Source organism: Pinus tabuliformis, chromosome 1_2, assembly GCF_031772625.1.
Source record: "Pinus tabuliformis cultivar Carrire ecotype Pingquan chromosome 1_2, CPIR1, whole genome shotgun sequence".
In the NCBI taxonomy this organism is placed as follows: domain Eukaryota; kingdom Viridiplantae; phylum Streptophyta; class Pinopsida; order Pinales; family Pinaceae; genus Pinus; species Pinus tabuliformis.
This window is the reverse complement of record NC_142298.1, coordinates 120,078,168-120,105,216: the sequence shown is the minus strand read 5'-3', so window position 1 is coordinate 120,105,216 and position 27,049 is coordinate 120,078,168. Positions and strand designations below refer to the sequence as shown.

At 34.1% G+C, this 27,049-nt stretch overlaps 1 pseudogene; it reads right to left on the bottom strand.

Annotated features, from left to right (window-relative positions):
- Window positions 1-8,689: 8,689 nt before the first annotated feature.
- Window positions 8,690-9,553, bottom strand: LOC149204809 (glutathione S-transferase U17-like; annotated as a pseudogene).
- Between the last annotated feature and the right edge of the window lie 17,496 nt (window positions 9,554-27,049).

Genomic DNA, 27,049 nt, shown 5'->3' with positions numbered 1-27,049 from the left:
ATTGATGAAATTATGCTTGCAACTAGGATTTATAGAAACAATGATCTTCTCTTTCTCAATCAATTCATGAACCTGCAATAAGGAGATGCCAGCAGAAAATAACCCTTTACGTTCCTTGGTTTCCTTCTTTTCTGTAGAAAAAAAAATCTTTTCTAGGTTGTGTGTCTATCTGTGTGAGCTTATCCACAAGATTAGTTTTACGGTCAAAGTGGTCCATAATAGATTTTGTGAATATGTCCCAAGTTAAGGGCCTTCGATAGCAATGTTGATGCCTTTGCCACCATTGCCATCTTTCATTGTCCAAGTACATTTTTCCCATTCTCAGCTGAGTCTCATCATCCATGATGTAATTCAAACTAAAAAATTTCTCTATTTGTGGTAGCCATTTGGCTAGATGAGAGCCATCAAATTTATACAAGTCCCTCAAACTCTCAGGTAGGCCCACCATCACCAAAAAATTGGCGAAAATTTGAAATTGTCACAGTTTAGTCAATATTGCTCAGAATCCCTATTATGACCTATTTTCAGAAATGGAACAATCATTATGCATCTGCCCATGTGATAGAAATCTTGATCTAGGCACTCGAATTTTAGATCTGTGCTGCAAATCTCCCGCCGTCACAAAAATTTCTTTAAAAAAGAGTTGATTTTAAATCAGTGATATCTCCCTCATCCGGACTCCAATTCGACTATTTTTTTTTTTTGAAATTGGGTAGTCTTTCACAAATAATCTAGATCTACAATTCGATTTAGCCGATCTTGCACCAAAACATACATATCTGATCTGAAAACTCGCCACCCCTGAAATCCTCCAAAATAAAAAAAAAATCTCCACTTTTGCCCAAGAAAGTGCTCTGATACCACTTGTTATGGATCTAACCCAGAAATAATATGAAATGACTCTTTATTGATCAAACCCTTAAGGTAGGGCAACACCATACATTCAATCCTTAAGGAAGGAGAACACTCCACAAGCCATATGCTTGTTCATACAATATTCTTTGACATTATTCCTTGACATCTCTCCATGTGGAGTCTCTAGCCTCTATACAGGCCTCATACATACAATACCATGGATCATTACCATGGTTCCCTGATACCATCGAACTAATACCATGGGCCCATTAGATTATTACTAACTACTTGTGGTCCCTTACATGATATGGGTTAACCACCTTATATATTACTATGGCCCATCCCATTATTACATTATTACCTTGGGTACCTCCCTTTGTACCCCATATTATCCCCCCTAGGTATATAACACTCTCCCATTACCACCCACAGAAACAGTACCAAGGCCTACTCCCACTTTACTACCTACACAATCATTTCCAAACCCCAACAATAAAATACCTTAGCCCATCGACAATTCTAAGGTACAAAAGTTTCAAACAACTCCACTTGATCTAAATGATATTCATCTTGGATCAAGAAGAGTGTTGCAAAAAAAACATATTCTCCTACTTTCATTGAAGAACAATGTCTAGGAGAAGAATATCTAAAGGAGACTAAAGAATCATGGACCAAATTTGATGTAGTGTAGCCATTGGAACTTGATATCAAGGAATTTCCACTATGCTTATCATCAATTCCTTTATATGTCGAAGAGATTGACCATCACATAGTAGAAGGTATGAATAACATGGAATAAGAATACATACAAATGATCAAGATGAGAAAGAGAACGAAGGGCATCAGAGATATATTAAACTTTGGTTATAGAGAATCATTAAGCTATAGGAGCAGTTGCTTCTTCAACATTTATTGACATCAACTTAATCAAAGAAATTGGTGTTTCATATTCTAGTATATATCAAAGTATATATTTCAAGCCTACATATGAGTTTATTTGTCATCCTATTATGAACATGGATCCTTTGGAAGTATTCCTATCCTTGAAAGAGATTTTATTTTTCAACTAGAGTAGGATAGAATAATGAAGAAAAAAAAAAGTAAAGAAAAAAAAGGTCCTATTGTGAAAACCAATTTACTGGTGCAATTGGACATGATCATTTCTTGAAAACGAGGCAACTAACAGGAAAATTTGACAATAAGTTCTATAATTTCAAGTTGGTTTCAATATTTTATTATGGTACTTCAAATCATTTTTAGTTCTATGCTTTAGTTGGTTGATGTTGGATTCCTTAAGGCCCACCTTCCAATGGATCTTGTCCCATTGACTTTAATACATTATTTACGAAAACTGTTAGAGAATAATTTTAGGGCCTTGGAGCTTTCATACATTAATCGCAAGCCTCCTCATTGACGAGAATGAGAATAAAAAATGTCTCTTGAATTTCATATCTTGCATGTGAATCGAATTCAATACATTCATTCCTACTTGTCAAGATGCACTTAGGTACCTTGATACTCATTTACATTATCAGTGAGTTATATTAGATTGGTTAACAATTGTCATTAATGATTGGTAATCCAAAGAACCCTTTGCATGCTTTAATTTAGCAAATTGATTCTAAGGGTAAGAATTGTACCATGAATTTTGGTTTCGAAGAAGACTATATGCATTCCAAGGATTCATTTTCTTATTCTAAACGTATCCTGTAGTAGCATATTCATCATCTATTCCTATACATATTTTTATTCAATAGTAGCATGATGGAAGTTACTACAAGTCTCCTTCATTCATTTCCTTTTCTAACAAATTAATAAAAATAGATTATTTTTTAGTCAACATACATCCTGTTTCATGGTTTATACTTTAGCACTCAACACACAATATAGAACTTCATGGATTAGGATATCAATCTCATAAAAGACAACTATTAGAAGAAAAATTGAATAGTGTGGAAATTGATAATTTCCATAAATACAACTATAGCAACCTATGCGAGGGCAATTTTTGAGACATGGGTTTTTCTCAGAATATGGTAAATTTAGTAAGTAATGAGAAAGTTTGAAAAAAATTTAACCATAAAGAATATTTGTGAAGGTTTTTAATGTCAACTTTTATTTGTTACCATCATGCAGAAATGAAACTAGAATTTGGTATTTCTACACAATAACCACTTTTCTTCATCAAAATGAAAATTTAAAGGACCAGTACGGTGAAAGAGGTAAAATACATTGTTTTCCTTTTGAAGCACTCATTTAGGCCTCAAAATGACTTTGTGTCATATATTTTTATGCAATATTAGATAACGTGAAATGTGAAACACGATATAATTTCATTTGACCATATCTTGTAAGCCATGCATAAATTGATCTTGAAATTTTGAGGGTAAATGCATCATGGTAGGGTAAATAAATACAGAAAATTTTAATATTTTCCAATAAATCATTTTCAAGAAATTGTTGCCATCACCCACATCCATTTCTCATTTTTCTTGATATTCATTCATCTATTAACTGTGACTATTTATCAAAAATATGCATAAAGGTGATGGTAAAAAACTTAGAAAAATTCATTAGAAACCAATTTGACGTTTGAGATATATTGGATAAGAATGTGTGTTACAAGAAGTGGACACATTCTATGGAGAAAGGTGAAAGTGTTGGTTAATGGATAATGCAATAATAGAGTACTTGATCCAGATCAACACCAAATTAGCCATATGATCATGTACTCTTATCCACCAATTCCAACGGGTAAATATGAGGTAAAATTATGATGAGAAACCATTATAAATATAACATTCTTTACAAAATTTCATTTTTCCACCATCTCTTTCATTTTGCAATCCAACTTGTACTATCATCCATCCCTTTAATTTTTACTCATTTTCATTGTATTTTCCTTTCACGATACACTTAAACATTTTTCGAAACCAAGTCCTTATGATGATAATAAAAAACTCAACATACAAGGATACAATAGATGAATTCAAAAAATAGGAAATGAAGGAAATTTTAACAAGTAGCTTGACAAGTTTTTCGCTAGAAATTCATTACGAAATCAGTAAGGGTAGTGAAATCAAGAGTATGAAACAGAATACATTGGCTAATAATTCATTAATATATGCTTATGGTTTTGTGGGACACCTACAAGAGGCTTTGAAATTATTCAAGTGAACCTAAATTTATGTTCATGAGGCATTAACAATTATTGAGGATGATAAAAAGGTAGGCTGCCACATTTTATTTTTCTAATAAGGTACTTGGAAGACAAAAGTTACAAAACAATTCAACATTGGTATACTCTATCAACCAATTGAGGGCAATAGGAAACAACTCTTGAGGATGAAGTTTGATTTAGATCAACTCGTTACTTTGAAGGATGGAGGTATGCAATAGTTAGAAGGTGAAAGGTTGTTTGAATAGTGCGCTTCATTAGAGGGCAATGATTTAGATTGGCTTGATATCATCAGATAATTTCATGGGTATCATAATTCAACTATACTACAAATTGCATGATTTGTTAGAATTATGAAACATTTTCATGTTGTTCGCGAGGATGTTAACACGGTAGTTTTTTTCATTTACCTTTGAGAATGAAGTATTGCAATGGTTTGAGGTTCATGGAAAGAGACACATTTATACACATGAAAATAAAGTCAAGCATCAGATAGTGAGTACCAAAAAGCTTCAGCAACATGGTGATTAACTACATCAAGAAAAATTAAATCAAAGACTAGTTTTGTAAAGCGTAGTTTTCAAATTTTGTCAAAAGGAGAAAGGTAACATTTTATTTGTTTATTTGAAGTAAAGTAAAGAAAATAGAATATATAAACATTAAGAATTCACTTCACTCACACTGTATGATATCTAAATCTATCATAGCCCCTTAAAACCTATTATATCTCATGATATCCCATTTTGTATATGGAATGATGATCAATCTATAAGGTTGAATAATTCACTTGTTTTGTCAACTTTTTTACTTAGTCTTGATCCATTTTTTACTTTATAAACCCACTCCATCCATCCTCTCATATTATGAATATTTTCATTTATGTCTACATGTGTTACATGAGAAAAAAGGTTACAAGAGCCATAATTCTAAGATAAATGCCCATATTCATATCATTTTTGTGTGTTTCTTCTTTGAACAAGTTAAAACGTGTTAAATTGCTCAATTTTAGATTTTTTGTAGCTACCTACAAATTCTTTAGTGAAATCATAGGTTGTTGAACTTCAAGCAATGTCTTAGCAAAACTAGAAGATGGAGAATGTAACAAAAGCATTGAGTAAGGATATCCACCCATTTAGCATAGTAAAGTAGTGCATGTTTCACTCTAATAACTTGGTAAATGTCTTGTTGAATGAGGTGTGCTACTGGCAGAGTACACAAAAAATCTGAGTGATAGAGCATACCGGATAATTTTTCAAGTTTTCTCAGAAATGGTAGAAGAAGGATAACACATTCCCAGAGAAAGAAGGATACATTCTGGAGAAAATATGTTGATCAATTTTGTTACTTTCCTTCATTTGCATGAGGACACGCCAAGATATCATTGTGTGGGACATGTTGGGTTATTGATTTGTCATCATTTTATTATTATTGTCATCATTTTATCATTATTTATAGTCATCCTTTTAACCATTTGTCTCATTCCTTCATCCATTGATTACCTTATTTTCCGCAATTTCTCACAAAGAATCATGATCATTTCTCTTTCACTAAGTGGTTAATTATCATATATTTCCTTTATTTTTGATGAGTTCAGAAAAATTATGCTCGGTTTTACTAATGACAATTTGTAAGTTCGACTTCAGTAGCTCAATGTAAGTTTCATTAGCCATCTCTGTGCTCGGGGTATTAACACCGCCCAAGAAGAAAATCAGGCACATGGGTTTTGTTTCTAAGAACCCCAATATGGGTTTTTGTTGTTCAAATATCACCCAGCTCACACGTGTGTACCTCCAATATTTTATCAAATAAAATAAGCAATAATTTTCACTAGTCAACTTCGGATACATTTTCTAAGCAAATTAAAATAACTTTTCTTTTTTGTAGAACAAGCCTTTTTAAGCTCCAACACAAATGGCTTCCTGGAAATCCAAACCATTAAAGATATATGTTTTGTTATTTGAACCCTATTTTTTCTAAATTTTGTGAATGAACAATTTGCTAATGTGTCATTCAATAGCAAGTCAACAAAGAGATTGGCATGAGATTTTCCTTACCTAATTCACGGCAAGAAGATAATGTTAAGTAGATATAGCCTGATCTTTGATCCAAATATCCATCAAAATATATTTTATTTTATTCTCTAATTGATCTATTAATATCTCATGACCAGAATTCAAGCAATAAGCTTTGACTTCATTATTTCTTCAAAACTATATAAAATATTCTAATCTATTTTATGAGAGGGATATATATGTTATTTAACTTTGAACAAGTTATGTACACACAATTTTCAGTTTAATATCATATTTTGTCTTTTGTTGTGGTGAGCAGATTGTAACCATTATAGTAATGTTTTATTTTCCATGCTTTCTTTTATTTTAGTTTGTTTTTTTTTGAGTCCTTTGTTTTCTTTTCATAAGTAGTTTTTATTTTCACCCGTCGTGTTTCTTGTTTTACATGATAGATCAAAAACAACAAATATTTAAATTCTAGCTTTATACTTTGCATGAGTAGATTGTAATGTATTCATAGTAATGTTTTATTTTCCATACTTTGTTTTGTTTTACTTTTTATTGTTTCACATCCGAATCCTTTATTTTCTTCTCATAAGTAGTCTTTATTTTCACTGAGTATGTTTCTTCTTTTACATGATAGATCAAAGACAAAAAACATTTAGATTCTAACTTTATACTTTTGCATTTCTTTTTAGTTCTTTAATTTCGTAGTCATTTCTAGTCTTATAGTCATAATATATCGTTTATGAGCACATCGTTTTATTCACATAGCTACTTGCATAATATAAACCTCCATCATAGGTTTTACGCGAAAGAATTCTAAAGCATTGGTCATATGACTTCTGAATATTTTCAATTCATGTTTCTTAAGACATTTGTTTCCTTCATGCACAATTTCTATTGTTTCCATGAATAGTGATTACTACTTTCATAGAGTAATATTTTTTTTTGCTTTTATGAGAATAGATTAGCGCCTTCTAGCATAAGTTATGTTTACTTTCATGTGAATAGAAGTTGTCTTTACCTGCAATATTGCTATCTTACTATAAGAGCCTTTACTTCTATTAGATTAAAGTTTCTCTTTTTTTGATTGTATAGTCTATGATTTGAATATATAGAATACATTTCACATTGCTTTTATAGATTTTTTTAGAGAAATTGTCTTGCTTTCCTAAAATGATAATTTCATAGGAATCAAATGTGTGTGACTTTCCCAAGAAAGTTTCATTGAAGAATAGACTCATGTTTGAATTCCATGACATTTGAGATTAGGATTTCAATTCATAACACTTTCACTTCGTCCATTTCATATGCTTTCATAGAATCATTTTTATCCCCCATTCATTTCTCATTTGTAGATTAAAACACTTCTAAATTCAACACTAATCCGTTAGCACATATAGTGTAGTGTACTTTGCAAGTTTACTTACCTAGATTGACAATTTAATGTAAAGTAAATTTGGAGCACAATTAAATTACCCAACAAGAAAGACCCATGAACTTGTCTTCACCACCAAGAAGTATAAATAAGTAAAAATGAATCTAAACTTGCATCTTCTCCTTTCTAAAAAAATATACTCTCCTTTTCTATATATATATATATATATATATATATATATATATATATATATATCCTTTTTTATAAATAAAACAAATCATATACATATAATATATAACCAAGTATATAAAAAAAAATACAATAATTTGATTTATATAATTATGTTATTTAACATGTTTTTTTTATTGGAAAGAGCGTATTAGATTGTAGATTTTTTTATATGGTAGAGATTATTACCATGGTTTTATTAAAGGTTGTGATTTAATTAATTAAGTTCACTGCATTTTATGAATGTGGACTTTTAATTATTTGTATTATTAAAAGTTATTTTAGTTACATAACTAACTTCCAACCCTAAAATTTGAATTATTTCCCACTTATTATAACAATGACATTCTTCAATCATTTAATTTATATAATTAAATTAATAAATAAAAATATGTTTCTATATCTTCGTTTACCTATTAAAAATATCTTCTAAAAATTTGATAAATATATTATATATCTGCCAAAGTAAGTCACATAAAATATAGATCTGAGGTTCATGTGCAAGCCATTAACAAATCACAATGTCATTCCTAATAAAAGCATGTATACAAGTTGAAATTATGTGATGTTTTTATTAATAACTATTAATAAAAAATCAACATTCCATATGTAAAGACGCGCATACAAAATTAGGCTATGCATTTTATAACTGCCAATCCCATAGTTAAATTTGCTCACTCCTTTCGTACAAAAAAATTTTTATATTTAGAAAACAACAAAATTATAGGACTGCTCTATTTTATCAAGGTGAAATAACTGGTAATGATGATGCGTGAGTGATCGAGATGGAATACCAAACACTAGGCAACGCTTTAATCTTCATGAAGCGAACAAAATTTTGAGGGAAGTTCATGGGAGGACATTTCTGCAAGTTTTGTTTTCGCCTGAAATCAAAGTGCATGGAAGAAAGTGAAAACTGATAGAACACCAAAGATTCAAAAAGCATACAATCAATCAAACTGAGAACATAAAATTAAAAACAATGTGGAGGATAATATCAATTTAAATACAATCCTCTTGAGCATGTATCTAAATTTAATGGCCGAATGACTTCCGGTAATTAGCAGCAGGCAGGAACGCAAATTTAACTCTCGTGGCGCATATAAATTCCAGCAGCTTAACCGGATCCGGCATAACTTCTTTCACTCCATCGGCCTCACAGAATCGATCCATCCATGCGCTTAACAGTGGCATCTTCTCTGCGTCTATCAAAACTGAATCAATACCCTTCTCCAGGCTTTTCACAAATGCGAGAAGACCACCCAATGCGATGTCAACAAAACCGATCCCATCTCCTCCAAAATACGCTTTTCTCGAGAATCAGAGGTTCGTTCGCAGAGCTTCCTCCAGTATAAGAAAGTTCGCCACTGTTTCTTCCGCCGCTTTCTGGCACTGCTCTCCTTGGCCGCTGAAAACTGCCTGAATGCATGGTAGTAGCTGAAGCCACACACAAAGAGCATGGCTATATTAGATACTGAGTACAAAAAAAGGGTAATTAAAACTTTCGATAATGAAAAAAGCGGGCAGCAGGAAAGGAATCAGAGGTGATTAAAGAGGGAAGTTATTACCTTATCGTCTATGAAGGCAGCCCAGGAGCGCAATGGCTCGGTCGTATGGATCTTTGGGCATAAGAAATGGTGCCCTAGTGTCCCACGTCTCGTTTATGTACTGCACAATAATCGTGGACTCACAAACTGGCTTTCGATTGTGGATGAGCACAGGAATCTTCTTGTGTACAGGGTTCGATTTCAGCAGCAGCTCGCTCCTATGATTCATAGTCTCTTCGATGTGCTCATAATGGATCCCTTTAAGAGCAAGTGCTATGCGGACCCGCAGCATAAAGGGACTTGATCTGCCACCAAGCAGCTTCACTTGCACCTGCTCTGCACAGGACTCCATCAGGATTGCTCTGAAATTGAATTGTATGCAATCTAATGGTTGCGGCTGCTTTTTCACTGCTATGATACACTAAGGTACTCCCCCCCGGGTATATAAATAGGCCTTGCACTGCCAAGTTTCAGATAAAATGTGAACAGAATTGAAAAGAAAGAGATGTAGCTCTCAGGTGTGGCCTGCACCTGGAGACTACACTCACCAAAAGAGAGAGATCACTCTCGTACACTCTATTATTCATCAATGAAAGATTACACCATTAAATACAATACTAGGAATTAGGAAGTTGCACCCAAACCCCTAAACTTTAGGAACTAATCCTAAACTAGGGAGAATGTTACAACAATGTAACCTATTTTCTCCATTAATACAAAATAATATTAATTATTTTTAACTCCCCCCCTTAATGGAGAAAGGGTTCTCCTGGACTCCTAGCATCTTTCTAAACAATTCAAATTTCACTCGTGCAAGAGGCTTTGTGAAAATATCAGCGACATTGTCACAAGTTTTACAATATTCAACAGAAATTTCTTTTGACTGTATTTTCTCTCTAACAAAATGGAACTGAGTGTCTATCTGTTTGGTGTTTTTGTGAAACACTGGATTGTATGCTAATTTGATGGTGCTCTGGTTGTCGCTTTTGATGGAAGTGGGATTCTTCTGTTCTTTTCGTGCATATTTGAGGAGCCTTCTCAACCAGATCGCTTCACACGTTGCTGCACATAATGCTTGATACTCAGCTTCACATGAAGACAAGGCTACAATACTCTGCTTCTTGCTGCTCCAAGCTATGACCCCGGAACCTATGTTGAATGCGTAACCTGTGATGGACCTCCGATCATCCAGGTTACCTGCCCAGTCTGAGTCTGAAAAACCTGCTAGAGTAACATCAGATACATCAGTGTATAAAATACCATAATTAACACTACCACAAAGATACCTCAATGCACTCTTTGCTGCTATCCAGTGACTTTCAAGCGGTTTCGACATGAATTGGCTCAATACACTAACAAAGTATGCCAAGTCACGTCTGGTTGTTGTAAGATATATCAAGCTGCCAACCAATTGTCTGTACATTGTGGCATCAACCTCCTGAGTGCCATCGTCATTGCTCAATTTCAGATTCTGCTGCAAAGGTGTTGCTGCTGCTCTACACTGATCCATACCAAACTTTTCCAACAGATTTCTGGCATACTTCCCTTGGGTAAGAAAAGTTTGTCGAGTATCTCTGCATACTTCTAATCCCAGATAGTAGTGAAGGCTTCCGAGATCCTTCATCTCAAAAACTTGTGCCATAAGCCTTTTGATTCCTCTAATTAAAGCATCTGCATTTCCTGTTATAATCATGTTGTCCACATACAAGGAAATCAAAATATTCTGTCCCTGATTATTGTACTTGGTATACAAATTTGGGTCATTTAAGCTTCTATGGAAACCATGCTCTATAAAGAAAGAATCAACCTTTTCGTACCAAGACCTGGGTGCTTGCTTTAAACCATATAAAGCCGTTTTCAATCTACCAACAAGATGTTCCTTCCCCTGTTTTACAAATCCTTCTGGCTGTACTAAGTAAATTTCCTCTTTTAAATCACCATTTAAAAATGCAGATTTAACATCAAGCTGGTGTAATTCTCAATTAAATTTAGTAGCTAAAGCAATAAGCATTCTGATTGTATTTAACTTTGCTACAGGTGCAAAAGTACCATCAAAATCTATACCTTCCTGCTGTGAATATCCTTTTGCAACCAGCCTAGCTTTTAACTTATCTATACTTCCGTCTGCATTCATTTTTGGTTTAAACAGCCATTTGCATCCTATGGGTGTTTTATTCTTAGGCAGCTCAACTAAATCCCAAGTATCATTTCTAAGAATTGATTCCATCTCTTCATTCATTGCAGCTCTCCATTCCTTAAATTGACTAGCTTCTTTGTAATTAGAGGGTTCTGTAATGTTCAAAACCATTGACATCAAAGCATAGTTTCTCAATTTTAATGGTAATTGAGACTTCCTACCTGACCTTCTTGGTAGGGGACTTACCTCAAATTTGTTTTCTTCTGCTATAACTGGGCTTGCATTATCCTCTTCTTGTTGTTCTTCTTTTTTCTCTTCTTTCTGCTCCTGCTCTCTTTCATCCTCGCTGCTTGCCTCCAACAACAATGGAATGTGCCAATCCCCACCAATGTCATCTTTCCCTTCTTGTACTTGTTCATGAAACACTACATCCCTGCTTGCAAATTTCTTACGAGACTCAGGATTGAACAATTTATATGCTTTAAATTTTGTTCCATAACCAACAAAGATGCATTTCACAGCTTTATGATCTAATATCTTCCTATCAGCTTTGGGTATATGGGCAAATGCTTTTGACAAAAATACTCTTAGATGGTTTACTGCTGGTTTAAATTCATATAGAGCTTCAAAAGGGGTTTTGAAGCCAAGATACCTGGTAGGACTTCTATTCTTCAAATATACAACAGTATTAATAGCCTCTGCCCAAAAGCTATTAGACAGACCCTTACCTTGTAACATGCTCCTTGCGCACTCCACCAAGGTTCTGTTTTTGCGCTCTGCAACTCCATTCTGCTGTGGTGTGTGTGGCACTGTATACTGCTGAATAATCCAGTGTGATTTGCATAATTTCATGAATTCCTTTAGCTTGTATTCTCCCCCTTGATCAGATCGGAGAATTTTTGTATTCTTACCAAACTACTTTTCCACCAAGGTTTTGAATTCTATAAAGCACTGGAAAGTCTGACTTTTCTTGTTCAAAAAATAAAACCATGAATATCTAGTGCAATCATCAGTAAATAACAAAAAATAGTATGCTCCTCCTAGCGACCTTGTCTGCATAGGTCCGCATACATCAGTGTGCACTAGTTCTAAAATGTCTGTTTCCTTCCTCTTATCATGCACAAGAAACTTTTCTCTATGCATTTTTCCTAAGGCACAACCATCGCAATTTAACTGAATATTACAAAAGATAGGGAGTCCCTCGACCATACCTTTCTTCTGCAATAATATGAGCTCCTGCAAATTCAAATGACCGAACCTCTGATGCCAGAGTTGTTCGGCTGTCGATGCTCCTGCAACCATGGCTTGCTTTGGTATGCTTTTTGCATCCAGTCTGTATAGGCTTCCAACTCGCATGCCTGTTGCAACTATTTCATTCCTGTAATCCTTTATCACACAATGAGTCTTAAAGAACTCAACTTGCATATCTTGATCAGCCATCATGGATACAGATATCAATTTTTTCTTAATTCCAGGTACATATAAAACATTTGTAAGGTGACTAATTTTTCCATTTGGTAACTTAACTGAAATGACCCCATGACCTTTAATCTCGTATCCACTATCATCTCCTAGATATATTTTTGATCCATTTATACTTTCTTCAAGACTATCAAAAAATTCCTTTTTACCTGTCATGTGAGAGGATGCACGGTCGACTGTGAACAGTCGAAATTCATGACTAAAGTCTTCTTCTTCAACAAAGTATCCTCTGTGCTTTGCATTTGCCTGCCTCCTCTTTGCATCATCAGCGTGCTTCTTATAACATTCACTCTGTATATGACCCTTCTTTCCACAATAATAACATTTCTTTTCAGAATGATTTGCAAGCATACCTTTATGAGAATGCAGATTCTTATGTGATGTTCCTCCTTTCTGCTTTGATTGCTGCTGTGACTACTTTCCTTTGGATGATCGTCGTTTCACCATCAGCGCAAGATCATCACTCTGGGGGTTCAAGTTTTGCCTCCGCTCCTCCTCTTGCTGCAAGATCCCAGTGAGATCATCAAATGTGGGCGCTTTATCCCTTGCCGACACTCCAGTGATGAAGATTTGAAGATCATCACGCATCCCGTTCATTGTGATTGCAACAAGATCTTCATCAGACACCGCCACTCCTATGGCCCCCAATCCGTCTTTCACATCTTTAATTCACGCAACAAATGCAGTAGCAGCCTCCCTCTCGTCAATCCTCATTGAAAATAGCTTTCTTTTAAGTGCCAAGACTCTGCTTGTATTCTGGGTCTCATACAGACTTTTTATTTTCGTCCAGATGTCCGCGGACGTTTTACAGTCTCTGATGTGTGCAATAACATTGTCTTTCACAGACATCTTCAACAAGACCTTGGCCCCGTTCTCTCATTTTTCCCAATCTTGCTCATGTGGCCCTCCGTTCGGCTTGTGCTCATCACCTGTAACTATGGACCAAGCATTCGCACCCTCGAGCAAGGTCTGGATCTTAAACTCCCAATTTGTGAAGTTAGATCCATTAAGTTTATCAGACTCGTTAAGGTAAGATTCTATCGTATTACTCATTCTGAATCTACCCAACAATAAAAAAAAACAATACCTGTCAGATCGATCTGTCACCTCTACCACCGATCTACAGTGTCTGGAAATCCCGCTCCAATGAGCAAATTCGGCGTCTTCAATACAACCGAAGATCCGATCTGATCAAAAATTGATCTGATCTACCTGTCCCGGATAGATCTGCAATTTCTCCGATATGCACCCCTTGCAAACCGCCAAACAAAGTTGAGGCTTCTCGTAGATCCCCTTGAAGGAAGATTGGCGCATCCTCAATTAGCATGCAAAAAATCCCGTTTGTGTTGGCGCTATCCCGAGCGAAAAATCCGCGCCAGTTAAAAATCAGTTACAGTATTTTTGCTGGCGCGATTTCCTCCTTAAATTCCGTGCCAATTGGATGTTCTGGCGCTCTGGCGCGAATAATCCCAAAAAATCCGCGCTAATTCCCCCTCCTGGCACTTCTATCAGCGCAAAAAGTGCGCCGATGTCCTCTCCACTCAGAAAAAAATATCTGAGTCCGAGCCAGGTGTTCTGCAGTCCACCTACTCAATTGAGCACAGAGCTCTTGTGTACACGCGGCCACAAAGGCACTTCAAGCCACACAGACAATTCTGCCACATAGGCAATTCTACCACACAGGTAAGCTAGCTACAAAGGCACTCAGCCACAAAGGTGACAAAAGATCAGGCTCACCCAATCTGAGCTCTGATACCAAGATAAAATGTGAACAGAATTGAAAAGAAAGAGATGTAGCTCTCAGGTGTGGCCTGCACCTGGAGACTACACTCACCAAAATAGAGAGATCACTCTCGTACACTCTATTATTAATCAATGAAAGATTACACCATTAAATACAATACTAGGAATTAGGAAGTTGCACCCAAACCCTTAAACTTTAGAACTAATCCTAAACTAGGGAAAACGTTACAACAATGTAACCTATTTTCTCAATTAATACAAAATAATATTAATTATTTTTCACTGTTTCCTCACAAGCACACTCGCTAGCTGCGGATTGTGATCAACCACCCACACACCGAAAATCCCACTAAAATTGTAAAAAGGTAAGGGAAAGTAAATCGGGTGTTACGTCATGCATGACGACAACTTCCACTCATTTTCTTCGTAGAACTTTCCTTCGCCGCAGTAAGTATATATATATATATATATAGGTTTGAGATGTGAATATTTTTCTTGCATTGTACATGCCATTTTTGTTTTTTAATAATTTAATTAATTGTTGTCGAGGATATAAATGGTTGTTTTAATGAAATACAACTTTTTATTCTAGTAGGAGCGTCATTGCAATCATATATTGCTTTGTAATGTGTATTTTTTCTTTCACTCATTTTGTTAAAACTTTAAAACAATAAGAGTAGAAGAGAGTCAAATTACCATATTCAAAATTATGAGTTAAACTTATTGGCCGAACTAATCTAATATAAAGTCTATATGACATATTGAAGATTTTGCTTCAATTAAACAAAATACATTCGTGTCTTTATATAATATATTCAAAATCATGAGTTAAACCTATGGGCCGAACTTATCCTACTATAAAGTCTCTGCGACGTTTTAAAGATTTTGCTTTAATTTAAACAAAATACTTTCGTATCTCTATATAATATTTTCAAAGCATATTTATGTTCAACGGAAGCTCTACAGCGTCTCATGCTTACATCCTTAAAAATTAAGCTGACATGCTTCTAATGATTGTGTTGCTTTTGAAAATAATGTTAGTTTACTTAATTATTTCCACGAATGGATCTTAAAGGACTTAGATGTGTTGGAGATTTTCTATAGGTTTTGAGAGATTATCATTATATTCCTTCCGAAAATAATCTTAGGTTATTCTAATTATGTGCACTCTCAAATGATTTAGATGAGATGAGTTGGTTTTTAGTCGAATGTAAACAAAAATTCTCTAATAAAGTATTTTGGTTTAAATTAATATATAATTTTTACGAAAATGTAAATTGATTTTATCATTTAAAATTTCTTTACATTACACTTTAAAAGTTGATGATGTGTAATAATAGCTCAAAGTGTTCTTCAGGTTAGTTAATCTATGTTTTACTATCTCCTGTTTTTATTAGTAATAGAGGGTAAATGAGATCCACATAGGTTAGAGATGTGAAATGAAAATTTTTGATTTTAAGTTAGTAAATGAATCTTTTATATTTCTCTATTTCTATTAGTAATTAGGACAAATGAGATACAATTACTACAACTAAAAAAAGATTTAATTGAAATGATTGATAATTAAAATTTATAAGGTACAACTTTTGAAAATGTTTAGTGAAAATTTTATTCACAAAATGGAAATGTAGAAGTGACAGTTTCCTGCCCCCGACAAATGAAACCATTGATAAAGTAACGAAACCATTGATAGAGTAACAAGCCCATGGATCTTTAAGAACCTAGTGCATATGAATATGAGAATTTGCACTTAAAAGTAGTAGCATAAGGAGAGGCAAATTATTCATAAGAATTTAGATATCCATAAATTATTAAAAACATATTTGGCATTGTTTCTTTTTAATTCATGTTGAAATATATCATGAATGTGATTTTAGCTACAATGCATATGATTTTAGTGGGGAATAATGTTGTATTAGGTGTTTAACAAATTATTGTCTTAATAGATATAAGCAATATAATTTTTAAGTGAGTATTAAAAGGGTCAAGAGATTTAGAATTTTAGATGTATAAAATATGAATATGAGTTAATTGTATGTGTGATGGAGTTGGAAATGATGTTTTATTAGATATTTGATATTTTTTTGCTTTATTAATTATATGGGATATATTTTATAAATGACTATTAAAAAGGTGAAGAACTCTAGAATTTTTTTACATAATATTCAAGGTAATTGTGATTATGGAGAAGTTGGGAAATTTTGAAATTATTTTTCATATATATGGATACCTTGATCTCTACAAGATAAAAAGAATTGTATTGCACAACCCGAGATTCATATTTCCACAAGGAAGAAGTATGAAGCTTTGACAATCAAAACATTTACATTATTAATTTATTAAGTTATATGAGATTTGATATTTTGTATTTTATATAGCTCAACAAATGCTTGAGTAAAGGTAAGTACTTCCAAGATTTGAATAGTAGAATTTCAATGACAGCTCAAAATATGTTAGATACCATCTACTAAGACACTCAATACATTCAAGTTACACACATTAAGAACAATTTTTGAAAATTTGAAGGTGAAGAAAATCCCTAAACTAGTTTATGAAACAATGAACAAACTAAAGAGCATCAATTAATAATGGATGGTGAAGAACTTCCATATGCTGAAGTGGTAGAAAAGGTTGTTATAAATTTGGGTAAGAAAATTGATGCAATGGTAGTAGCCATTGGATAGTATATGGACTTACATAGATTGATATTCCATGAGTACATAATAAACAAAAAAATAAGGATAATTATAATTTTTAGGTTTCTGTGGTTGGGATTATTGATCAACAGAGGAAGATACACATATATAAATATTTTAGTCGACCTTTAGGAATCACCAACTGGGTCAATCTTTGAGATATGAGGAAGAGTGAAGAGAGTAAAGAGAATTAAGTATTGTGCATAGTATGGGAAGGGCCCTTCAAAACACTAAATGGGTGACATGAAACTAAGTGAATAATTAAAATTAAAACTATATATAAAAGTATTAATACGTAAATGTTACATAACATATTAGATAAGTAATAGCATATATAAATGAGTTAATATTGTAGTGTAATATAATACTAATATAAACTATGTTTATTAGATCTATATAACATTCTGTGATATACTAAAGCGATTATATATATATATATATATATATATATATATATATATATATATATATATATATATATATATATATATATATTAAATATACATTAGCCTATAGTAGTAATTTAATAGTAGAGTAAAGTATAATTATACTTATATAGGATCTATACAACTCAATAACTTATATAATCAATAAATTGTATATCCTATATATTATGCATAAATATCTATAATATATATTAAACTTATAATATATAAATCATTAATCGTTGATATGGTGGTAGTATATTAATTATGTTTATTATATATGAGATTTCTCTAGCCTAATATTTTATAGAATTTTGAGCTAAAATTATGAGAAATAAAACTAAAAGGGGGCAGAAGAGAGGGAATAGGATTAAGGGATGAAAGATGGGAAAGAGAGAGAAATGGGATAAGTAAAGAGAGACAAACATAAGATGTGGTAATGAGACTCTGTGACTATAATAAAAATGATTCACCATCTTATTGAGAGTGGATGTTACAAGAAGTTACGTTGTTATCCTATCTCAAAAGTGATCAAAGATATTACAAACGTCATAAAATATTCTAACCGCGATGAGGGTATGCAAAAAAGGTTGATTCTCACACGATAAATAACCCATATAATTTATGGAGTCCCAAAAATAGACGAGCGTTGTGTTCTCTTAAGGCTAATACTGAACATTATTAACTCTCCAACCTATTATCTCTTAAGATTTGTTGCAAAAGATCTTAATCCATTGGTCATCCATACAAAAAATTCCATCAAGGATTCTAATGATATTGTTCATCTCATTAAGGAGGAAAGTATCAACCCTAATGATATTATAATTAGCTTTGGTGTGGTATCCGTTTTTACTAAAAATTAACTAGATTAGGTAACACAAGTTATTAGTGGCTAACCGAGTAATAAAAAGGCTTGTTTAAGTTTGCCTTCAATACACATTTTTTAGCTTTAGAGGATAATTTTAAGAACATATCAGTGGGGTGGTGATGGAATCTCCACTTTCATAAGTAGTGGGCAACCTTTACATGGAAAAGTTTGAAAGCATGGCTCTTAATACTTATTACCATAAACCTAAAAGTTTGAAAATATTTTTAAGGACACTAATGTCATCTAACCCCATGGTAAGGAGGAACTCGCGAAATTTATAAAAAAACTCAATAACATCTCATCAAAAATACAACTCACTATGGAGACTAAATAAAATTCTAGCATACCCTTCCTTGATATTCTTACATTAAGGAAACCTAATGGAACAACAGATCACTAGGTTTACAAGAAGAAAACACAAATAGAAAATTATGTTCTTTCATCCTCTCATCATCATCCCTCTCAAAATATTAGTGTCATTAATACCTTAGCCTCTAGAGCCTTCAAAATCGCTGAAGCTAACCATCAATCTAAAGTAATAGAAAATTTGATCAAATTTTTTAGCAACCTTAGATACACCAAGAAAGATGTTAAGGATGTCTTTCAAAAACCACCAACTTCTAACAATAAAACTCTTAATACTAGAATCCAAATTCCTACCTTACCTCAATGAAACCGTTGACGATATTGCCAAAATATTGAAGAAGAAAGAGGTTAAAACATGTTTCAGACCTCATGCCACCATCAAACAATTGAGGAAATCTCTAAAAGATGACATTGACAACTTCCAACTCAAAGTTGTTTATAAGATATAATGCTCTTGTGGAAAATGTTATATAGGAGAAACTTATTTGTCCTTGAAAGAAAGAATCATAGAATCATGGAACATGATGGGGTCTCCACATCTTCATGCATGAATTATAGCTTCCAACTGATTATCATGAGTCACATAGTTCTGCTCATGTCCATTCAGCTTCCTTGACTCATAGCATACTGCCTGCCCTTCCTGCATCAGGACTCCACTAAGTTCTTCCTTGCAAGCATCTATACACAGTACCACAAACTCCTTATCAAGATCTACAATCTTCAAGACTAGAGCATTTGTAAGAAAATGATTCAACTGCTCAAAACTAGTTGCACACTCCTTGGTCCATTCAAACTTCATTCCCTTTCTCTGCAAAGGTATAATACGAGAACCAATCCCTGATAATTTCCCAATGAACCATCTGTAATAACCTTCTAATCCCGTAAATAGTCTAGCCTCATCTACATTCCTAGGATTTTGCCACTCCATGATAGATTTACTATTTTTTGGATCCATTGTTATCGCTTCCTTGGAAACAACATTTTCCAAGCAATGAACTTTAGTCTGAAAGAAACTACACTTTTTGATCTTGGAATACAATTGATACTCTCTCAACAATCTCGTTACTATTGCTATGTTCTCCACATATCTTAGAATATATCAATATATCATCAATAAACACTATCACAAACTTGTCTAAATAAGGATGCAATGCATTGTTCACTAAACACATGAAAGTAGTTTGAGCATTAGTAAGACCAAATGGAACCACCACAAACTCATAATGGCCATACCTAGTACGAAATTGAGTCTTGTAAATTTATTCCTCTTTCATGCGCACCTGATGATATCTTTATCTTGGATCAATCTTCGAGAACACTACTTCTCCCTTCAGCTGATCAAACAAATCATTAATCTATGAAAATGGATACTTGTTCTTGAAAGTTACCTTATTCAATTGTATGTAATCAATGCACAATCTGAGATTACCATCCTTATTCTTTACAAACAATACCGGTGAACCCAAAGGTAATACACTTGGCCCAATATATCCCTTATCAAGCATTTCCCTAAGCTGCAACTTCAACTCCACCAGCTCCAGAGTACTCATCTTGTAAGGTGCCTTAGATGTTGGTGCTTCTCTCGACATCAACTCAATAGAAAAGTCCACCTCTCTATGAGGAGGAAAATTTGAAATCTCTACAAGAAACACATCCTAAAACTACTGCAAAATAGGATACCTCTTCAACACTTCATCATCCTCATCTCTCTTCCCTCTGTCATTAGAAATATGAGCTGTAAACAATACACATCCCTTTCTACAATTACGCTTTACTTGCATAGTTGGAACCCTTCTCACTAATGTATGCTTCTTCTTTCCCTACAAGAATCTTCTTTCACCATCATCATCCAGGCACTCAATAGTCTTATCATAGAAATCCACTTCAGTTTTGTGAATGAACAACCAATCCATACCCAAAATCATATTGTATGAACCCAAAGGAACCAAATTTATATGTGTTGATGTAGGCATACCATTCAACTCAAATGCACAAGATCTCACTTGATGATGAACTCTTCTCTTGGTCCTTGTAGCGAACTGCACCAACCAAGATTATGTATGCACTTATTTATTCAAGCAACACTTATCCACCAATTCATGAATGATATAACTATAATTAGATACAAGATCAATAAAAATATAATAAACTTAATCACAAATATTACCTCCCATCTCAGTAATGGATGTCTAATGATAAGCTTGCCTACTATCCGCTGCTGCATAAATCTAAGGAATACTATGCCCAACATATTTAATTGTTTGTGCCTCCTGACCACTATAAATATGAGGTCTACCATGATAGTACGATGGAAAATTCTCTCCTACGATGTTCTCCACTGCAAGTCTAACACTACAAAGGTTTCATGCCATCATCCTTATTCTAGTCCTCAGACAGAAATCCATGTCCTCTGTCAATTACATTGAACTTCTTATAAGGTTCCACATTCTCCTTATCACCTGTATCTCGTGGTCTTCCTCGCTTCTTAGCCCACTTTCCTTTGGTCTTGTCATTACCTTTCCAATCTTGCTTAGGCTCATACTTACTCTTAGACTGCTCACAACAATGCTTCAACTTCCCAGTAACTTCATCCAATGATCATGGTTCACCATACACTATTTTATCCTTAAATGCTAAAGGAAATCCATTGATGAACGTTTGGACCTTTGTCTTCTCATCCTTAAGATATGGCACATACCTCAACAAATATTGAAACTAAGTCATGTACACTTCATATTTCATAGAGCCCATCATCAACTTGTAGAATTCATTGGCCTTTCCATCATAATACCTCTCGAACAAGTACTTCTTCCTGAAGAGTCTTTTAAACTCATGCTAACTCAGTTCTTCTACTTTGATGTCTCTGACACTCTTCACATCTTCCCACCAGATATTTTCTTTTCCCTTGAGACTAAAGGCCATTATCATGGCTTTCATTTTCTCTGAATAATCATGCAATTTGAAGAACTTCTTTATCCGAAGTAGCCATGCTTCTACATCTTTAGGTTTCTTCACATCCCCATCAAAAGTAGGAGGCTTGGCTTTCTTAAACGATTCTGGAAAATACTACTTCTCACTTATCCTATAAGGATGTTGGCGGTAATGATGATGGTGTCTCTTAGAACCAGAACTAGAATAGAATCCATGAACACTAGCTCTCATGTTAGGTGTATCCAACCTCTACCACTTCTAATTGTATCATCCCTTTCCAACCTGTATCTTGATCAAGGCCTCTTACCATATGCGAATTAGTCATTTCCTCCTATCCATGACTAATCCTCAGTTGTTCCTTCTTCAGCAAAGTTGGAAGCTCTGAAGGATCATTGTATTAACATCTTCTTGATTTTCATGAGCTCTGGTAATTCTTTCCTGTGACTCAATCAATTTATTATTATTTTCCTTGCAACTTCCGATCTTTACCTTCAAATTTCTCAATTTATCTTCTATATCAAGAGAATGCTCATCTTATTGTTGCTCAACTGATATTTATGGAGACTCACGTGAACTATAATCCACCATCCTTCTTGTCATATCTAATCTTCTATCTCTTGCAAGCATGCCATTTTAGATAAACCAAATATAGACATAATAAAAATCATACCTTAGTGAATTTAAGGAAAGGTTATCTCGTCTGGACAATCAATCCAGATTAGCTCAATATATATACATAATGACACCAACGTCATCAAGATGACACAAACTATAATAATTAGCAATATGATGCATTTCTTAACTATTGGACATGATAATCGTAACAATCACAATGCATGCACAACACAACCACATCTAGCCCATCCATTCCAAGTGTTTGAAAATGGAAGCTTTGATACCACCTTGTAACCACCCCTCCCAAATTTATCCACTTTTAAAATCTCACCAGGGTAAAGATGAGATGAGTTCCAATATGATATGACCTGACCTCCAAGCTTTAGTTATGGAAGTGAGGCTGACACACCAACAAATTATAGACATCCCTCAAGGGCTACAACCCACTAAGGAGCCTGCAAACCACCCCAGGTGATCAATCCCTGAGTTGGAATTATTTTCACAAGGGAAACTCTCCAACCACATGCAAAACACATCATCATTGCATTTATGAGGTCCGAACCACATGATAGGATTGCTTGCATGTGGTTATAACCTAAAAACTCCAGTTTTGTGCTAGTAGTTTTGAGATCTGAGCCACTTTTTTAGGCTAGCCTTCAAATCGCTGCTTATAATTGACTGTAACATTCCAGAAACATAAAAAATATGACGACAAGGCCAATCAATCAAAACTCAAGCAATAACTTGACCTAGACAAGCTTAATCCATGATAGACAATTCTTTAAAACATATGGTAAACATGTGAGATACATGTCATGAATGCATATACGATCATACTTTTTTGAATTTCATATGAGAAATAAAAAAAACGCTCCAAGCCCTCTCTAGCTAGCTACAATAACACTTGTAAGACCATGCATTCATCAACCATTCCATAACTTATCAAAAATTGTCAAGAGATATAGATAAAATACATCATATAACCAACATATAAACATAATGCAAACCATAGCAAGTCAGCCATAAAATAAACAATGTAATAGCTACAAATGATCATAGATCACAATAGGAAAATATCTCATATTAACATATGAAAATGTCAACCAAGTCAGGGATTTTCATGTACCACCTGACCATAGATTGGGCTGAATGAATTCTATCTTTCATCTAATCACCCCTATTCCATATTCCAAGCATGAATGTGGGATCATGAGGGTTAAACGAAAACAAAACCAACAAAGGCTTCCAAAGGTCAAACCACCTCAACCATCAACCATAGTGATCTCACCTATGCGGTCTAGAAATCACTAACATCAACTAGATCAGTCTCTACCTATGTTTTCCAGGGCTCTAGGAACTAGTTACTCAACCCACAACTAAATCAGGGCTCTAGAGCATTTGTTCTAATCTGTGACTCCATTGATGAGTAACTCAACCCACATGGATCCAAATCATTTGTCCCAACCTATAGGCTTCAGGAACTAGTAACTCAACCCAAGTTGTTTCAAGGCTCTAGAGAATTATTCTGGGATCTCGGAGGACTTGATAGACATGAAAGGAAAAACATAGTTGTTCAAGTAATCTATTGAATGTGGGGAAATATTTACCCTTAAAAATTTGTAATTGGAAAGGTGGCCTTTAAAATGTCCTTAGCGCACAAGAGCTTTTGTTGTAGCACATGAATATATAAAATGAGTTAAAAGTGGAGGGCTTATGAGCAATCACAAATATTTAGATGAGGAATTTGTTGAAGAAGTAGTTGATCACGACAGTTGTAGGGTATATTTATGAGTATTCTAGTGAGGCTGAGGGTAAGGGTTTTCAATGGTGCTGAATCATCAATGTCTCTATAGACTTTGCTCATTGTGATAGTATGCAGAATGCTTTGAGACATAGCCCAAGAATTGAGCCACCTTCACTTGCATAACAAAATTTCTTTTGAAAGAACAAAATAGTGTTTTCCTTTGTCCTCATTTCAAACCATCAACCATCTATGGGATGGAGATTCAAAAACTAGCCATGGAAAATAGGAACAATTCCTTGTTTACAAGTTGTTGTACTTGATAAGCTTGTCAATATGGGCCAAATAAGTTCCCAGTGCAAAATTTCAGCCACTTTATGGTCTATCCCAATGCTAATCAATCCAAAAAAAATTCCCATGATTCATACTCAGGCATGGTATAGAAACACAATACCCACCCATATTTATGGGTTACCTTGAAAATAGGAGTAATGAGTTCAACAAGAAATGAGGGAGTATTGAGTAGGGATAGCTAGAAAGAGTGTATGAAGTTTATCAACAATCCTTTGATGTGTGAACCATCATGATATTGATCTTCCATAATCATAAGATGGCCATATATCAGAGATTTGATATTGCCATATTCCTTTTCATGCTGCAGAACAGGGATTTGCTTGATATGTTGAATCTCAACATTTTTCATGATCTATTTATTGTTGGCTTCCCTTATATGCAACAACTTACCTCTCGATGGAAACACACCATAATGGTTTTGACCAACAGCATCTAACCCTGCCATCACAAGGGCCTTAGTGGACTCTCTCTTTGTTAAAGTCAGAGTATATTTCTTAGAACTCCTACTCCATGTATCATTTTCATCATCAAGATTATACCACTAGTTTTAGAGAGATGACCTAATAAATACATAACAATGCTTATCCAGAATACCCTTGTTGGCCAATGTACTGTGAAGAATGTGCAATTTACATACACTTTTGTCTGCATCTAGAGGAATATATTTTCCATGAATTTGCCCATTTGTTACCTTCCCGGAGTAGGAAATAGCCAATAGGTTCACCGTATTTTTCATAAGCATCACATACAACACTAATAGAGATTGGGATGCTATAACTGTTCAATATGTGGGGCCCATCATTTTTACCAGCCATCTTTAGAGAGTTTTCACTGCTTGGTACAACAAGCTACTTCTTTATGGTGTTACCTTCCTTGATAAGACCATCATGTTCTCTAAACTTTAGCCAACTTCATTCACCTCTATTGGTAATAAAGTTACTTTCATCAATGCTAACACTAGCTATGCTTTCCTCTTTAGGATTTTCCTTCTTTTAAGGTGGACACAACCATGTCCAAGCTTTTGCTTCTGCTTCAGTTTCTCTTGTACTTTGTTTAGCAATCTTGGATTTGTCTACCATCTTAAGAGAAGATGAGAAAGGGTGTTTCAGGAGTCATTGTTTAGCGTTGGTAAAGCTTATCAAATTCATGCAAAATCATGCTCAAGAATGTATTATTGGAAGTATCCTCTAAGCTATAATCAATTTTTTTCCTTAATTATCACAACCGACAAAATAATTAGTTAGGAACTTCAGTCTCTTTCTTAGCCTCTTCAACCTTAGAGGCCATTTGTTGCAAAGCTAGTGAGAGACTAGAATAAGCACCTTTTTCCTTTGCTTCTGCTACTGCCATTTTCAATCTGCTTTTTATGAAGTTAAACATTCATAGATGTTGTTGCTGCTTCCAAATCACACCTTTCTAAAAACTACTTTCCAGTACAGGATGGGTGGTGACTTGAGACAACAAGCAAAACCTCAAGATAAAATTGGTAGGGATCACATTCCTAGCCAAATATACTGAATGAATGAAATTTCCTAACACGACAGAAGACATGGACTATCATAAAGCTATAGCCTCATAGTCACACATATATAAACATACTCATAATGCTAATTGGCACCATGTCAAACATGAATATTATGATTTTTTATGTCTTTGGCCCCTGTTGTTTTATTTAGATTCATAATGTTGTTGGGATTTATGGTTAGTAATATACAAAGAAGTAACATTTTCTGAATGAATGTTCCATATGAAACACCATAAAATTCAGGGGACATTTGAAAGACGGGAAACAAAAGAAGAATGGAATGGTTTATGGCTATTCAATTGATTAGCATTTAGTGGAATAGATTAGGAATACATAACTGATTTTTTCAATTATATATCACTGAAAAACATGTTGAGTATTAAGAAATAGACAATTGAGTGTAAAAATGGTGCAAAAGTGTCCTTTATGCATTGAAGTTTCTTGCTTTCCAAATCTAGGTCAAGGAATTGTTAAATTTGTCCTTTACAATATGGCAACAAATCATTTATTTCATGGAAAGAGAGAAGTGCCTGGAAAGACGACAAACAATGAGGCATACGACATTGCCCTTGTTGAAGGGCTAAAAGAGGAAAAACAACATGATGTCAATGATATTGAAGTCTTCACCAACTCAGATGAAAGGAATCTATCAAGTTCAGAAGGACAATTTAGAACTCCTTTATAAAGAAGCAATAAATTGGAGTTATCAATTTCAATAATTTATCATCAATCAGTCTGCAGACATTGAAAAGATATCCAGTGATATAATGTTCGGAGAATTGTTAAGCACATATGTAGATGTCAAATATGACATAGGATCACCATCCACTGCAATAGAAATCATTGATCACCATCAATATAGATCCCCAGTATGCGAATGGGTTGTTGTTATCATTTTTCTTGTGTCTATCATAGCATGGTTATTTCACTAAACAAGAACCTATTAATGTTTTATTTTTCCCAAA